Genomic DNA, 18380 nt, shown 5'->3' on the forward strand with positions numbered 1-18380 from the left:
GAAAGTTGAGCAGTCAATAATTTAGAAAAATACTGCTATTTCATGAGTCTTTATTGAGATAGATACTCATCAATATCTCATTGATTTCCTGTGGTTAAAAAAAAAAAGTTTCTTCCGGCACGTATATCTGAATAGAGCTGTGTCATTTCACTGGCAGCAAAACAAAATTATATATGTATGCATGCATGCATGTATGTATGTATGTATGTTGTGTAAGTTCTCCTCTTCACATAGCCGCCACATGTAGAGAGGTATGTATTGTAGAAACACACATACCAATATATTCACAAAAGAGATATGTATATATATTCATTTCTATTCTAGGCACAAGGCCCGAAACTTTTGGGGAGGGGGCCAGTCGATTAGATCAACTCCAGTACACAACTGGTTCTTAATTTATCGACCTGAAAGGATGAAAGGCAAAGTTGACGTTGGCGGAAATATTTGTATATATACTCTTTTCTACTCTAGGCATAAGGCCTGGAATTTTTTTTTTTGGGGGGGGGGGGAACCAGTCCATTAGATATATAATGCTACTACAACTACTCATAAATAACAAGAGTAAGGGGCTAATTTTTATTAGGTAAATATATATCCTATCAAGTGAATTTAGATATTTTCTTGACTTGCACACTGATGAAGAAATTATATAAATAGGCTCAAAGTAGAATTAAGTTTAAGACAGCTCCTTAAACTAAATTTAAATATTATCACCTATTTCAGTGGGCAACAATAATTGTGAATGACAGTAAATTGTCCCTGAAATCACACTTCAACTATTTGAAAAGGAAAAGAAAACCTTCTGGAAAGTTTTATAGATTTTTAGTTCCAGTGATGGCTTAGATCTGTAGTTTTCAAACCAGCTTTCTCCTTTCTGGTTTTGAGAAATCTAATTTCTCAAGATTGTTACTTAGGCAGTGTATTATGTATTCCAGTGTCCCAATAATTACAGGTATAAACCTGAAGTTGTAATCTGGGTAGAGTAACAGTAAATTTCTCAATAGTTCAGCATAGGTATTTTCTTTTTTGCTTTATGTTAACATCTGCTGGGCAGCTGATTTCCACAACTGTACACAGTTTCTCTTCTCTATCCCAAATCACTATGTCAAATCTATTATGTTAGCATTTTATTGAAGTCTTCACTGGGATATTGCACCAGTACTCTTTTATATTATGAGTGGCCATGCCCTCTACCATATTTCTTATTTCTTTGGCCTCAGCGTTATCCTTCTGACGGATCTCATTATACAGTGTCTTAGCTACAACATTATGTCTCATCGGTAGGTAATACCGTGATAACATTTTCAGACAACTACTTATGATGTGGATGATATCTTCAGTGGGAACTCCACAAAGTCTGCATTGGTTATCACATTTTGCTGCTTTTCCTGCATCTCTGTCCCTTTTGCGCATCAGGTATTTGGTTGATATTTCCTGTTCCTGGATTGCAAATGCATACCCTTCAAAGTGGGAGTTAGTAAAGCTTGTTCTTGGTCCATGATAGATTGCTTTGATGATCAATGTTACTATCATCCCGGAGCTTTCTACTATCATATCCACACATGATCTTCTTACATGCTCATCCTTTCATCTGAGGATACATTGTGGTAGAGTAGGGCATGCATTTAAGGTTACCAGTCAAGGAACTGCTTTCCAAGTCTCATGATGTCATCAGCTTCATGTATGCAAACTTGGTCAAGGGATGCACTTTGACACTTGGTGGTTAATGGATATTGCTGAAGGGATGTATGTGTGTGCGTATGTATGTATGTATGTATGTATGTGTGTATGTGTGTATATATGTGTGTGTATGCAACTATGTATGTAAATGTGTATGTATATGTATATATGTATGTGTGCATTTATGTATTTGTCTCATTGCTTGACAACCACTAGTTTGTTTGTGTCCCCATAACCTAGTCATTTGGCAAAAAGACATTGATATAATAAGTACCAGACTTAAAATACTGGGGTCAATTCGATTAACAAAACCTTTCAATGAATGGAACAAGTAAAAGAATGCATGAGTGACACTGCATTAGTCAGTACAGTCCTTATTTAAATCATCTTTAGGTAGCGAATTGGCACAATTGTTAGCATATTGGACATAATGCTTAGCAGCATTTCTGGCTTTACAAGCTGAGTTCAAATGACACCAGGGTTGACTTTGCATATCGCCTTTCAGGGTTGATGAAATAATTATTTACATTATTTACATTTGACGGATATTTATCCTCATCTTGTTTGTTGTTAACACGTTTCGGCTGATATACCCTCCAGCCTTCATCAGGTGTCTTGGAGAAATTTCAAACCTGGGTTCTCATTCCTAAGGTATTTTTTGATGTTATTATTATTATTATTATTATTATTATTATCATTATTCAGGTCACTGCCTGGAATCGAACTCGGAATCTTAGGGTTAGTAGGCCATGCTCTTAACCACTACCCCATATGCCCGTGGGCATATGGCTTAGTGGTTAAGAGCGCAAGCTACTAACCCCAAGATTCCGAGTTTGATTCCAGGCAGTGACCTGAAGAATAATGATAATAATAATGATAATAATAATAACAACAACAACAACATCGAAAAATACCTTAGGAATGAGAACCCAGGTTCAAAATTTCCCCAAGACACCTGATGAAAGCTGAAGGATATATCAGCCGAAACGTTGTTTGCAACAAACAAGATGTGGACAAATATCTGTGAAATGTACATAATTCCTCATCTCTTAAATATAGAACTGTATTGATGAAATAAGTTCCAACTGAACACTGGGGTCCATGTAATTGACAAGCCCCCATTCCCAAATTTCAGGCCTTGTGCCCATAGTAGAAAGGATTGTTTAGCTCATCCTCAGGCATGTTATCCAGTGGCACCTCCAGCATTCCCAGGCCTCTTTTAGGATTGTCAACAGCTGTTTCATCCACCTCCTCACAAACTCACCTTATTTGTTTAGACATAAGCTTTTATCTAACCTTTACTCTGAAACTTTCTGGTGACATATGATATAGTACCAAATGTGAGCAACACCCATAGTTTTTGTCTGCAGTAACCTTCTGTTAGACAGAGGGCCTTTCATGAGCTCTATCAGTACTTGTTATTAGCTCATAGATATGATAATAGTTGATAGATGTCAGGACATGCCTGCACACTAGTGGGCCCATACACATACTCTTTTCAGACCACTGCTGCTCAGAGATCCTCCATAGTTTATACTGGAACTGCAAAGTACCTAATTAACAGATATAGCCATAAAAAGACTCTAAAAGAGTTTTGGGAGTAGACAATGTACTAGCTAAAAGATACTTATGCACTCAATCACTCTTTTCACTTCTATAAAGAGGGATAGCTTTTGATAGCAAATGGAGGCAGTGTAGCAAGCAGAACCAGCATGCACAAACTATACATACTAAATACCTCAATACTACTACACACACGCTGAATACTCACCCTGTGTAGAAATATTCACAAAAAGCTGAGATAATCACAGCGAGGAAGTCTCTGATCATAAGTTGATCAGGGCTGACCAGGGGCTCATTAACACAGATATCTAGTCACATGTTCTTAATTTTTGCAGATTAGACTTACACTCACCTTGTTCTTCTCTAGATGTCTCAGATCCTCTACACACCCTGTTTGAACTTTCATACATCATTCTCCTAACACACATTTATTTCTAACAACATTCAGCTGTACCTACACATGGTACCTATTTTCAAATATATGCACTGATAAACTGAATTGACTATTAACCCTTTAGCATCTGAAGTTATTTTGTCAAATGTAAAGCTTATTTATTCACATTTTTTTTTAATTAATCATGCATTATCTCATAGCTTTGAGATTTCAATGACGTGATTGGTTATTTTTACAAAGACATTGTAAAGTTGGTGTGAGAGGTCAGATCTAGTCAGGCTGAACATAAAACAGTTAAATTATTTTGGCCAGATATGACCAGTTTAATTAATTTTAGCCAGGGATACATATTGGATTTGAATTTTGGCATAAGGTCAGTGGTTACCAGGGAGGGGGAATGTCAATTGCACGGACCCCTAGCATTTGTCTGGTACTAAATTTATCAGCCCCAGAAGGATGAAAGGCAAAGTCAACCAAGGCAGTATTTGAACTCAGAACATAAAGGTAGATAAAATACTGCTAAGCATTTTGCCCAGTGTTTTAATGATTTTGTCAGCTCACTGCCTCGGCCAAGGATACATTTTAACATTGATGAAAGCACGATTATGAAACACCAGTCTATTTGGCTGATAGTGAGGCCAGTCACTTTTTCCAATACATACATAATTAGATAGATCAAAAATGGTTCCACAAGTGGAAAATGTGACAATATAGTAAGATGGTTCTGCTATAGTTGAATACGCTTAATGAATGACAGAATTCAGAATTATGAATCAGTGCAGAATGGAAACATCACTCATTGTCTAATCATTTAAACTTGCTTACATCTTCTTCTAAGATTCCTTCAGTCTTTTCGATCAAGTCTGCGCATTGAAATCTATCACAGGGATCACCTCAGTGATTGTGAGTTATCTATCATTAGTCATTAGGCTAGACACAAATGTTTCTTAAAAGTGTTTTTTATAACACTATTCCAATAATATTTCCAAGAATAGAGTTAGCACAAGTCAAAAGCATTTAATCTGAAAAAAAAAAAAAAAAAAAAAATTGAAATATAAGAATCTTTTTCAAAATCTCCAAATTGTAATGTCAGTTTGATGACGATGATGATGTATTTGCACTTTTAATCTTGTGTTTATTTGACTTTTAAAAAAAAAAGATATTTTTATGATTATGAATGAGCTAGTTCCTGAAAACTTAATTAAACTACATCGTTCATTATTATCTCAACTGCAAGATTCGAAATACAAAAACAAACATTTGATAAGAGAGAAAAAAATGTCACATTGAAATGTACTTAAACACACACACATATCTATCTGTCTGTCTGCCTATCTATCTATCGCTCTCTCTCTCTCTCTCTCTCTCTCTCTCTCTCTCTATGTATATATATATATATATATATATATATATATATATATATATATATCCATACATACATACATACATGCATGTTATGTAAGGTATAAGTTAGAGGTGTTTAAACCCTCTAAGAGATAGATGTATCCAAAGGTCCTCCTGGTAATTACCACAGTAAGTATGGTCTTTGGTATAAGGTATACGGCTGCAAGGTAAGCCGTAGTTTAATGTATATATAGACGATAAGAAAATGGAGGAAAAATAACAATGAGAAGTGTGTCTTTGGTGCTAAAAAGCCATTATTTAATTAGTTAAGCAAGGTGAGGATAATTTACAGCTGTTTCTGTGTGCGGTGTTAAGGTAAATATGCATTCACCTCATTGCAAATGGTAGACGTCATCAGAACAAAGAAGGTAGAGATAGACAAAGAGGAGAATAGAGTGAAAGATAGAGGGAGAAACCGGAAAAGAAAATGTTCAATCATTCGAATGGCTTACATTTTAGTTAGGTTCAAAGTTCATTAAATCCATTGTGAGGTAGATGAAGAATAGAGGTTAAATCTAAGGTTTTGTAGTCAGTTATTAGCATGACTTCCACGTGTCTGCCTGTTCAGCTAGTTGACTGCCAGTGTAATCTGAGGAAGTTATCCCTAATTAGGGATATCTGGTGTGGTTAATAAGACTTATGTGTCACAAACTTATAGGTTGTAGGTGAACATTTTCTTTTCCGGTTTCTCCCTCTATCTTTTGCTCAATTCTCCTCTTTGTTTATCTCTGCCTTCTTCGTTCTGATGACGTCTACCATTTGCAATGAGGTAAATACATATTTACCTCAACATGGTACACAGAAACAGCTGTAAACTTGCTCTTACCTCACCTTGCTTAACTAATTAAATAATGGCTTTTTAGCACCAAAGACACACTTCTCATTGTTGTTTTTCCTCTCCTTTTTCTTATACATACATACATATATATCATAATCATTTTCAAATCTACTTTTCCATGCTTGTTTGGGTCAGACAAAAATTTGTTGAGGCAGATTTTCTACAGCTGGATGCTCTTCTTGTCACCGACCCTCACCAGTTTGTAAACAAATAAGATAATATTTCTACATAGTCAAACATGTTTTCATGGAAGCCCAAAAATGAATGGCCTCTCTTGTATAAGTACAATGCTCATCTACAACCATCATGTGATGTCTAGACGAGGGAACACACAAACACACAATATATATATATGTATATCTTCCCAACCACATAATTCTGGTTTCAGTCCCATCGCATGGCACCTTGGGCAAATGGCTTCTGCTATAGCCTTGGGCTGACCAAAGCCTTGTGAGTGGTAGATGGAAATTGAAAGAAGTCTACTGTATATATATATATATATATATATTTTTGTGTGTCTTTGTATCTGTGTTGTCCCCCAACCACCATCACTTGGCACCTGATGCTGGTGTGTTTACGTCCCATAACTTAGCAGTTCGGCAGAGAGGCCAATAGAATAAATACTAGCCTTACAAAGAATATGTCCTGGTAGTGCTCCAGCATGGCTGCAGTCAAATGACTGAAACAAATAAAAGAATACAGTAGGTTTCTTTCAGTTTTTGTGTCTAAGATGCACGAGTGGGTGTGTATGCCTAAGTACGTACATTCTTGCATTTATGTATAAACATGAGTATGTGTGCATTTGTCTGGAAGAACATATATGCATGCATGTGTTTTTGTCTGGTGCATGCATGCAGGTGTACATATATATGCATGCTTTTGGTATTTATAATGCATGAGTTCTTGCCGGTTAGAACACTGACAAAGCTTTGGTTGATCCGAGTCTAGAGTAGAAGACACTTACCAAAGCTGTCATGCAGTGGGACTGAATCCAGAACCACATGGTTAGGAAGCAAGCTTCTCAGCCACACAATCACATCTGTGCCTCTATGCATAATCACCGGCAATAATGAGAGAAAAAGTACTCAATACCATAGTTGGCTGTAATACTTTTATACTTCAATTTTGGTCGATCCAGTCACCTGTAAATATGAAACCCTTCCTCACTTTCTTACTGCACAGTTAATTCTTCAGAGAGTGTCTTCCTATCTGAGAAATCAGTTACACACTGGAGAAACTCCTCAGCTATTGGCCATTTGATCAGCCACCATAAACTATTGCCATCAACATCCACTTTCCTATGCTTGCATGGGTCAGACGAAGTTTATACGAGGCAGATTTTCTATGTCCAGATGCTCTTCCTGTCATCAATCCTCAACTGTTGTTTACATGCAAGGTAAAACTTCTCCATGGCCAAACATGGCTTTGCCGAACATTGGAAAGGAATGACAATACTTGTGTGACAGAAACACTCATTTGCAACTATTACATGATGTCAAGACAAAGAGACACACACACACATATATGACAGGTGTTTTTTTTTTCTGTTTCTGCCTATCAAATTCACTAAGACTTTGGTCAACCTGGGTCTAGAATAGAAGATACCTGCCCAAAGTGGCATGCAGTGGAAGTGAAACCAGAACTGTGTGGTTTGCATGACAAGTTTATAGGAACATGGTCTTGTCACTTCGAGTAGAGAACTCGAAGGGCCAGTACATTTAACCCTTTAACATTCAGATTTCTTTGTCAAATGTATGGCTTATTTATTCCCATTGTTTTGAATTAGTCATGCATTATTTTGCAACTTCAAGATTTTAATGGTGTGTTTGTATATTTTTAAAATGACATCATAGGATAAGTGTAAGAGGTTAGATCTGGTCAGTTTAATGACAAAATGGGTAAAATATTTGGGCCGAATATGGCTGGATTAAATGCCGAAGGGTTTACCCATAATTGTGTGTCCAACAAAATATATTGTTTCATCTATACTGTAGAGCTGACATGTGAAACAGAATGTATTCTGTGGTAATCAGAGAAATGCATTCAATGTGTATATACATATAGGCATAAGTGTGGATATGTATATGAGAAGCTTGTTTTCCACCCATGTGACCTTGGGTTCAGTCCCACTGCATGGTATCTTAAGCTTATAGTAGAAGATACTTGCCTGTGTCACCAAAGCCTTGTGAGTGGATTTGGTAGACAGAAACTGAAAGAAGCCTGTTGTGTTGTGTATGTATATGTGTGAAGATGCATGGCTCAGTGGTTAGAACATCAGGTGCACAATCATGAGGTAATGAGTTTGATTCCCAGACTGAGCTGTGTGTTGTGTTCTTGAGCAAGACACTTTATTTCACATTGCTCCTGTTCACTCAGCTTTAGAAATGAGTTGCAACATCAATGGAGCCAAGCTGTATCAGACTTTGCCTTTCCTTTGGATAACATTGGTGGCATGGAGATGGGAGGCCGGTATGCAAGGGCGACTGCTGGTCTTCCATAAACAACCTTGTCCGGATTTGTGCTTCAGAGGGGAACTTTGTTGGTGCAATCCCATGGTCATTCATGATTGAAGGGGATCTTAACCCTTTTAGTATATATATATATATATATATATATATATATACACATACATGTGTCTATGTATGTGTGTATGTTTGTCTCCACCACTGCTTGACAACTGCTGTTGGTCTGTTTACATCTGACTTAGCAGTTTGTCAAAAGAAACTGATAGATTAGGTACCAGGTTTTAAAAATAAGTACTCAGGCTGATTTGTTTGATCAAACCCTTCAAGGCAATGCCCCCAGCATGCATGGCCACAGTCCAATGACTTAAACAAGTAAAAGATAAAATATACAGAGAGAGAGAGAGAGAGAGAGAGAGAGAGAGAGACAGACAGACAGACAAACAGAGAGGCATGATAAAGTTGCATTGTTAGTAAAGAATTAGTTATTAGAAGCACTCCTGCTAATCTGCCACATAAACACAAATAATAATAATAACAACAACAACAACAACAACAGGAATAACTAGCCAATACTTTTTATTTCGATATACAATCAATCAGACTAATGAGAATGAAAAGCCATACCGAAGTATTGCAAAAGTCTGAGGTATTTTAAATGGGCATGCCTAACTGACTGGTAGCAAGCAAATGGGATCCAATCAGGGGGTATACCCTTAAGCCAAGTAAAGGGTACATAACAGAACAAACACCCAGAAAACAATTCACCAATGAAACCAACAGGGTAGATGAATGGGGGTATGGCATGGGCAGGGTTGTACTTGGCTACTGAAGACATTTGTTACAGATAGTCTTTGAAGAAAAGCAAAAAACAAAAAAAAAAGGAAAAAAAAAAAATAATTGTCTCACCCACTGGACATAAGGAAAGGAGTTTTTTGGGGGATGGGGTGGGGGAACTTACGAATATATATTATTTAAAAAAAAAATCAAATCAAAAATAAAATAGAAAAAGATGGATTTTTTTGATTTTTGTTTTTAGATTTTTTTCTTTTTTTCCATTTTATACAGTCTGCAACGATATCATAATGTGATATTACTGCAGAGGATGTACTCTTATTTATTTGCATCTAGCATTGAATGAGTGATTTACTGGGGGTCTCCGAAAAAAAAAAAAAAAGATTCAAAGGGAGATTCAAACCCCTCCCCCACCATCACCTTTAAAACTGACTGGACAGATGTCAGCATCAACTGACTTTCACATATATATTTTATAAAAGCAAATGAAATGTCTAGCAATAATTCCTAGGCCTTCTTTTGTTTTTTCTTTCTTTCTTTATTATTAAATATTTTTGACACAAAATTTGTGGGGGATTGGAGAACACACAAAAGAATCTAGCATTAAGGGGAGACACCAACGTTTTGTATAAGAAGATATCAATTATAAAACCATATTTTAAAAAGTAATTATTTCAAATGAAACATATCATGTGAAGGAAGGGGAGGGGAGTTTGAAATTATCACAACAGAGGCTTTCACAAATTTGAAACCTTTGGAAATATATACAAGTATGTATGGAATACACAAGAAGGCTTTTCTCATATTATTGTGTTGTTTGCATTCATTGTTTAGCATTTAGCTTGTAATAATGATATCAGGACAACCCATGACACTGTCTTGGCTATCCACCCCTATAATTTTGTCACTGTTTGTTTGCCTTCCAACAGCAGAGTAATTTAATGCAATTATTTTGTAGCAGTCTTCTTATGCATATACACATCTACATGCAAATAAGGTGCAGCATCAGATTTAGTTTTATATGCTCTTTTAGCAAAATATCAAAAGCTTAAGACTTTAATGCTCTGTATATATTGCAGCTTTCACTCTATTCATATGTCCAAAATTTTGTAGAAACAAACAATACTTTCTCTATTTACACATTTATTGGAAAACTGAAATGATCTTTTTTTTTTTTTATCTCATGTTGAGTTAAACTCTGAATGTGTGTGTGTGTGTGTATGTGTGTGTATTAACACACACTGTATCTATATTGAGGATTGTAGCATTGATATTTCATTGAACTGTTTATATCATATGAATGACACTACTTGGGAGAAAAAAAAAAAGAGGAAGGGTGATAGGAATTAATTATTGGATTCTTGTACATGTTTTAGCCAACTTTGTGGTGATGGTTGTTTTGAATGTGAGTAGAAGAGCTTAAAACACTCTTTATTATTCAAAATAATATGCTAGAGATGGTGTCTTCCCTTAGATTAATTAAGTCTGTTTTAATACTGATCAAACACTGACGAAAAAAAAAATAGGGTTTTGGAAACAAAACTGCTCCAGTAGTTATTGTCTCAAAAGAATTTTACCGTGTTTTATTAACGCAGAAATAAGATGTTAAATCTGAATAAGACCTGAGCAAATACAGTTAAAATTTCTTAAGTCTGGTCCCACAATTTGAAAAAAAAAAAAAAAAAAAAATCATATCTGCAGTTTGTTACTGTTTAAAAAAAAAAACAAGGAGAACTAGAGAGGGTTAGAGGAGAAAGATCAATAGAAATTATACAACTGATACCATAAAATAAAAGTATTTGCATGCATGTGCAGCAGTAAGTCAATAATAATGGACATTGATATTAACAAGAAGACAAGTATGAACAAGAGGAAATGCCCATTTATGGAGGGAGGGAATGAGGAAGGGAGGGGGAATCAACACTAGATTTATCGGAGACCCAATAGAAATGTTTGCAACCCAGCTCAATAGCTTATCTTATCACAGCATTTAAAAGTTACATAACTCGTTTAGTTATTAACTGAAGAAAGGTGTTTTAACAAGCTATCAAAATGTAACAGATAGACAACTAAATAAATGTTCCAGTCATACACAAAGGGCAATTGTCATCCTTCGTTTGTAAAAGTAATGCTGAAAAGTGAGTTTAAATATACAATAAGAAAAGAACAAAAAGAAATGAAGCACAGACTGTGTGTTATCTGTCAGTCACTGGTAAACACTAATTTTTACTAACATACCACAGACAATAAAATAAAAATTCTAATGTATTTTTTAAAATTAAATAAATAAATGATAATAATAAATAAATAAATTAATTGATTAATTAATAAATCCCACAACAGATTTAAAATTGGTTTTCAAATACTTTTGTTGATAAATAGAAAACACTAAAATAAAAAGGCTTTGAAAATGAAAGGAAAATCTTTCAAGTATGCTGACTTGAATAAAGTAAGCACATGTCAAGAGAACTAAGCAAGAAGAAAAGAAACAGAAACAGAGCAAAGAAAGAAACTATTATTAACATTAAAAAGGGTACCAGCTTTCACCAACTGTTTACCTTTCATTTTCTTGTCTTTTGACTAAGAAGTTGGGGCCAGGGTAATGGTCTTGAATTATAATATTAATGATTACATTGAAATGGAGTGTGAGTGATGCAAGACGAGAGCTGAAGTGTTAAAACATGCAATGTAAGCAGGAGTGAAACATAAAATGGTAAAAAAGCAATTAATATTAAAGGGCATGGGCTCTGTTTTGAGCAGGGACTGACAATGTTTTTTTATTGTAAACTAAGTTAATAGTGCTTTAGTCTAGTAAGGATATTACAGCAACTGTCATAAGACACTAACAATTCTTTTGTATAGCAACTGTTCAATAATTTGTAATGACTTCACTATTAACCCACTATAAAACAATTACTACATGATAACATTAGCTAAACAAAAATTTGTTCTTGAATCAAAAGCAAGCCTTCGATTGCAATATTAGTTAAGAATAAACAAAACTTGAATACCTTAGTAGGCATTTTCATACCATTTTAGCAATTTTTTTGAAAGGATGTTTTACAACAGGACCAATCAAACACTTTTATTTTAAGTTGACATAATCTACTGTACTTCCAACTTTATACTAAAAATTAATTTTCTAAGTGTCTGGTATCACCTTAATTATAAATTGCTGTTGTTTAACTATAGCCATGATAGATCTATGATAAAATCCATTCCAACCATGGTAATTATATATATATGTGTGTGTGTGTGTGTGTTTATAGGCATAAAGTACTCCAAGTAGTCTTAATTTCAATATGTTAGAGTGTTTTGAGGGTGGTTAGCTGCTATTTCTAACAAGTTTAGTAACAATTCAGTGGTTTTTTTCCCCCCATTGACTTGACCTTAACTATAAGCTGGTTTGCTGTATTTTCAATTGAAAGAGAAGATAATTAAATTCATATCCAAAGATAATTAAAAACAGCAGAGGGTAAAAAAAAAAATGTGTAATTATAGATGAAAGAATGTACAAAATATATTAATTGGAATATTTTGCTCCCTTCAGGGAAAAACTGAAGTGAACATTATTCAGTTGATGCATGTAACATTAATTCTTTGCTCACACTTCAGAATTTTATGTATTTTACTTTACAATGCTAAAAAATAACAAATAGATTATCTATATCATAAAAATAATGTAGAGTGTGGGTTTATGTTACCCTTTTAGGATTTAAACCAACAACACCCAGGCCAAATATTCTACCTGTCTTATGTTCAAACCAGCCAGATCTGGTCTCTTGCACCTACCCTACAATGCCTTTCTAAAAATAATGACATCATCAAAATATCAAAGCTATAAGATAATGTCTGATTAATTCAAAACAATGTGAATAAATATTACATTTGACAGAATAATCTGGGTGTTAAAGGGTTAATTGTTATGCCTGCCTCATATATTAGTATAGGAGGAAAAGACGGATGAAAGCCCATGTTGACAGCACTTTTTACTATCTCTTTATATATATATATATATATAGTGTATGTATAAATTTATATTTTGTATTGACCTATACAAGTGTCATCAAATTGTTATCAATGACAACTGCTGCCAAGAGAAATGAGAGCATGTATGCACTTGCCTCTGACTTCTATGGAGATAGAACTAGTCATCTGGTGGCACCATGAACAGCAATTTAAAATATATTTATTCCTTATCTTAATAATACCATAAGTTACCATAGAGAAGTCTGTATGTCACACAATGAAGACTTTTTGCTTTATTCCATTATATATAAAAATAAGAGATAAGCTTCAGCTTAACTGGATACTGTATCTAATGACTATGCCATTTAACTACCTAACTTAAGTTTTGTAAATGTCCCATGTACAGTAATAATGTGATATCCCTTCAGATACTTTGATTTGAAATTAAAACCAAAACAAAAATGAAAATAAATAAACTTTCTCTCTTAAGTTTTAAGATGATTTTAATTTAGTTAGATAAGAAAAAAAAAAAAATTTAAGTATACAATTAATTTATTTCTGAGAAACTTCTCAACAGGGAAGGAAATGTTCTCTCCATCTCTGCCATTTAAAGGTAGTTTTCTTTTAACAATTTGTTATTAGTAATTATAAAGCTATATAATAGATATAGAAATATCTGCAATTTTATAAGTATAATTTTTTTGGCCAGACTTATAATAAAATAACAACAAAAATGTGATCAGCTTTAGCCTTAATATAATCGTTAAGCACCCTCCCCACCACTTCTACAATACTTGAAATTATTAACAAAGTTTAAACTAAATAAAGGTATTATATATTAAAACAGTTATCAACAACCTGAAGAAACTAGTTTACTATTAAGTCCTCACTTAAGCTTTTTGGGAAGAATAAAATATTTGCTTTCTTCAATTCAAAGAGTAAAATGATAAAAAAAGTTCTAGTGTATTGAATTTAACAGTTTAAGAAGCCCCACCAAAAAAAAAATTGTCCCAGAAATCAATCAGCAACTTATAAAAACAAAATCAGGGTTTGGGTTACAGGCAAGTAATGGTTCAAATGAGTGTCAACCAACATTGAAGTGCATGTTTTACGTTGATGCACTTTTATAAGCCATCAAGTATGGTTATATTGATTCAATTATCAACAATAATTAAAAAATTTGAAAACTACATATTCTTTTCTACTCTAGGCAGAAGGCCTGAAACTTTTTGGGAGGGGGCCAGTTGATTAGATTGACCTCAGTATGCAACTGGTACTTAATTTATCGATCCTGAAAGGATGAAAGGCAAAGTTGACCTCAGAACGTAAAGACAGATGAAATACCGCTAAGTATTTCACCTAGCATGCTAACATTTCTGCCAGCTCACCACCTTCTGAAAACTACATATTAATGATGGAAAGCTGTAGTTCTCATTTGCATACAAACTGAAATTTAGAACATTCTTACAAATCTCCAAGTTATTTTCTGTCAATAAAGATTTTTTGAAATGATGAATGTATGATGAGTTATTTCTTTTAATAATAATGTTACCACTTCCTTTTATTGAAGTGATTCTACTTTAAACAATATTACATAATTCTTATGCTTTGAATTTTTCAAATAGAAAATGAGTAACTGTTTTCTCAATAATACATATATCCAATGTAACACATTTGATTCACTGGCACAACAGCACCTACGGTAATCACTGCTATTACACCTAAAACTACAACTGTAATTACAACAAATGATAACTAACCCCACTGGTGTTGTGTTGTTCCAATACACATCTATATAGACCAACATCATGTGTGTGGATGATTACCTAACAAGTAGACAGTATATAAATTTAAATATAGAAAATGGAAAAAGTTGTAACATTATCCCTGGGATTCAGATGCCATGTCTGCTGTAAAGTTTATAGCTGTGGTAACCACTACATTAATGGGACATTGCAATTCTTAGCCCTTAAATAAATAAACCTAAACTAGGTAACTAAAGTAGTTTTATTCTGATTTATTACAAGAATAATTTTGGCTTTTTTTTTTTTTTTTTGTTAATGGCTTAGTGTAGGTAGGGCAGCAGCCATAAACCCTACTAATCCCTTCTCAGGGTCTCCCTTGATGAGAAGTTATCCTCAGGCCAGGAGAGTCTTACCAAAATGTTTGGACCCAGATAAGAGCACCAATGGGCACAACAGTAGTGTTAAACTGAGTGAGAGCTTAAGACTACCACCCAAGAATAAGTCTGCCAAACTTCACTCACAAGGCTTTGGTTGCTATGAGTCTATGGCAGATGATGATTGTCCAAAGTGGTGTGTAGTGGGATTGAACTCAAAACCACATATCAGAACTATTATTCTGTGTGATTCTCTAATCCTATTCAAGCACAAAGTGTTTGTGTACCTAAGTATCTACAGGCATAAAATACATTGCTTCTGTGAAATTTACACACAGAATTTTTCTCTCAATTATAAGATTTCAGTCCTCTTATATGTTAGGCAACAGTTTGTGGCATAGTGAATTAGCACTGTGTCTTTATTTGGAAATTAAGATTCTAAGCTCAATCATAGCTAAAGAATATTGTAGAAATAAGATAAAGGTATTTGAAAATGGTCAGAGAATGACCAATCAGATGCATGTCTCTGTTGAACAATGTGTGTGTGTGTGTGTGTGTGTGTGTGTGCATGGATTACCCTGTTTTGCAATGTAAGTTATAATTCAGATGAACTCAAACAAAATTTTCATATTACTTCTTATGCAATGGTAAACAAGTCATTCAACCAAACATCAACTTGACATTAAATACCAGAAATATACCATAAATTTGCTTGAGATGTTTAAAAGTTCACTTGGTGTTGTTAAACCTCAGGTCAACCCTGACATGCAGCAGACTTATGATCAAAGTATTTCAGTTGTGTCTGTTCAATTTTTCTACCACATCTAATGCTTTAAGATATAATTTGAGGGATTTCTGGTTGTTATTTCTAGCTGGTGAATCAACCATGCACAGGCTCCATTTTCGACTTATTAGAAGTTCAGTTTCCAAATTTAGTATCAATAAAGATCAACAATAATACATCTACTCTGTGAGTGAGAATTAACTGAGATTTATTAAATAGTTTATATATATATTTATACACACACTGTTGTGGTAGTATTAGTAAAAGTCTATTTAAACAAATTTTTGTTTGTCTATATTTAGAAATTTTAGCTATTTATCTACAAGAAAAATCTTTTCTTCCTTTCTCAATGAAGATATCTATCTAATTACTACAAAAGCATGTTAAATTTTATATATATACACACACACATAAATATATCTATTTATTTGTTATACATATATATACATATATGTACATGCATGTGTATATATGTGTGTGTGTACATGTTTAAAAGTAGTTGTTGGTTATGGCCAGTCAGAATTTTTTTTTTCACAGCCATTGTTGACCAAGATTGTATTCTTACCTCTATTAGTAAAGAGGTCATGTGATTCTGGCCAGCAGGTCTGATGAGTGGCTACATTGCTAAGTGCAATAGCATACATGAAACCTATGGTTGCCTTCTGACTAGCCATAACCAATGACTCCTTTAAAAGGTTTTTTTCCAAAGTGTGCTTTATTCTCAGACTTAAGAGCAACTGACCAATTATATATATATATATATATATATGCAGGTGTGTGTGTGTGTGTGTGTGTACCTGAATATGAATATGAGTACTGCCTATTTGTTAATCCTTTATATTCTGAACTACTCAAAGATAAGCTGACACTAGTTGAGTAATTTCACACTGCAATTGCTTTAACAGAAACAATTGTCTGTTAAGTAATCTAAGCTACTAAACTTCTTTACAATGAGAGCTGAACACAAATTATCTTACCAACACTTTTTTTTTTGTGGAGTACATCAGAGGAATGGGACAGTGGTTGAAAAAATTGAAACAAAAGATGAATTTCAGAGCTAAATAACAATTTATTTTAATTTTCTTTTCTTTTATGAAACAAAAAGAAAATAATAATATTAATAATAATCATTCATAAGAGCCAATGCTTATACAAATATTTATACAGAGCATAAGTAAATGACAGGAATAAAAATTATAGTCTTTTAAGAAAATAACTATGCCATTTGATTTTATGAAACAGAAATCAAATAATAATAATAAAAAAAAACAATAAAATGTGAAAAATAAAACAGGAAAAACAATCAGTACAAGAAAAGCATATATTTAACTACTTTCTAATAAAATAATTTAAAAAAAAAAAAAAAAAATCCCAACAAAATTTAACAAAATCATTATTGCTTACCTGGAGGACTAGCCAAATTAACAACCCTACCCAATGGAATATTAAATTTTATTTTTCATATTCATATTATTTATTTATTCTTTTTGCTGTAACCAAAAGTGATAAAATATGATAAAGAAAAACAAAAACAAAAGAATAAATAAACTTTAATGAGAGTCATTAAAAAATATCTTGACTGATAAGAAAATCTTTATTTTCAGAAACTTGAAAAAAAAAAAAAAAAAAAAAAAAACTAACAATAATTTATGATAAGATAAATATTAAATAGTGATGGCATTAATTAAAATTACTTAATTTTCCTGCTTTAAAACTAGTTACTTGTAATTTAGCTCCCAAACCCCTGAATTAGGTGGACAACATGAGTAAAGCATAATGATGCCTGTGAAGAAAATAGGAAAAGAAAGGGGGGGAAAAAGAGAAAATATAAACAATGATAGCCACTAGAGAGTTGTATTTTCTGGCAATATCTTTAACAATCCAGCCAATTTCACATTACAAACACTACCGGAAATTTAAATAAGTTTAATTCAGTTATCCTAATCAACTGTTATTAGAATATTTTCTTGAAAAAATTTTATTTTGTATTTCATTGTGACTTGTGCTTGTTTGGAAGTCAAAATTTGTGATAAAGTAAGAAAAATGTTGAAATGCTACAAGTTTTCAATGTATAAACTAAAAAAAAAAACTAGTTAGGACATGATAAAGCACTAATTTGAGACAGGCCTGCTTCTCTGTCCTGTTTCAAACTAATACATATAAAGTCCAATGCTGATAACATTAAAATCTCAGACATTAATTCATAGTGTGAAAGAATCCTTCTACAAGGAATTTCTCAAAAGGTTTCAAAGAAATCAATTGCAAGAGTGTGTTGCTCATTATTATGAAATGAGTAGTGCTAATTCTAATTACTGCCCAAAAGAATATAGAGCATGTCATTTTTCAGAAGACTGTTTTTTTGATTCATTATA

Source organism: Octopus bimaculoides, chromosome 10 (genome assembly GCF_046866305.1).
Source record: "Octopus bimaculoides isolate indiv1 chromosome 10, ASM4686630v1, whole genome shotgun sequence".
Classification (NCBI taxonomy): Eukaryota; Metazoa; Mollusca; class Cephalopoda; order Octopoda; family Octopodidae; genus Octopus; species Octopus bimaculoides.